We start from the raw sequence: 1369 nt of genomic DNA on the forward strand, positions 1-1369 counted from the left end.
AAAATGTCATAACTCAATGAAATTTATCATGAATGCTTGACATGGTGATGCTAGTGTGTGGAAAAAATTTGGGTCCATTTTATTTATTGAAAAAATGCATCCAGACTTGCCCTACCGGCCTACCCGAACCACCAACGTTTGAACATGGTGTGCTTCTTTTCATGCATGAAATGACACCAAAATTTGCCAACATGTGGGCATGATCATGGAGGGCCACCATGCAAAATTTGAAGGAATTCGGACACCGAACGCACATTGCGTCACGTTTGGCTAGTGTTTTAGGGTTTTTTTCACCGGGGAAACCCTAGAAAATGCATATAATGTCAGAACTCAATGAAATTTATTATAGATGCTTGACATGATGATTCTAGTGTGTGGAAAAAATTTGGGTCCATTTTATTGTTGTGCGAAAAAATGCATCCAGACTTACCCAACCGCCCTACCCGAACCACCACCATTAAACATGGTATGCTTCTTGCCATGTACGAAATGGCACAAAATTTTACCTGCATGTGGGCATACTCATGGCAGGCCTTCATGAAAAATTTGAAGGAATCCAGACACCGGACGCACGTTGCGTCATGTTTGGCTAGTGTTTTAGGGTTTTTTCACTGGGAATAAACCTAGAAAATGCATAAAATGTAATAAATCAATGAAATTTATCATGGATGCTTGCATGGTGATACTAGTGTGTCAGAAAAATTGGGTCCATTATATCATGGAAAATTTGAAGGAATTCGGACATTGAACGCACGTTGCGTCACGTTCGCCTAGTGTTTTAGGTTTTTTTTCACCGGGAATAACCCTAGAAAATGCATCTTGGCATGGTGATGCTAGTGCGTCAAAAAATATGGGTCCATTATACTCATGTGTGCAGTTTTTGAAAAAGAAAAAGAAAACAAAAACAACAAGAATGGAAAAGAAACAAAAAACAAACAATAAACCGGTCGCTGATTGATATATTTTCTATTTAAGTGATGCTAAGAAATTTTAAAAGTGTTTGATTTTTTTATGTGAGCATGTTTCAGCATTTTTTAAAAAGAAAAAATAAATGAAAAAAGGAAAAAAAAAAGAAATGAAATAAGAAAAAAAACGAAAAAGAAATAGTCATAAAAGGACCAGTTCAACAAATGGGCCAGCCTAGCCACGAACCGATGTAGAAGAAAAAGAGAAGTAAATTGGCACAAGCATTAGGATGTCCCAGTTGGTTAGTGTGGTTCTGCTTAGATCAAGAGGTCATGAGCTTGATTCAGGACGCCTACACTATTTTTTGAATTTCGATAATAAGTGGGTACGATGCCTCGTATGTGTCACATGCAGATGGGTATACGGGTTGATGAAATGATCATACTACCCTTATACGCTGCTT

The sequence above is a fragment of the Triticum dicoccoides genome, chromosome 2B (genome assembly GCF_002162155.2).
Source record: "Triticum dicoccoides isolate Atlit2015 ecotype Zavitan chromosome 2B, WEW_v2.0, whole genome shotgun sequence".
NCBI classification, from domain to species: Eukaryota; Viridiplantae; Streptophyta; class Magnoliopsida; order Poales; family Poaceae; genus Triticum; species Triticum dicoccoides.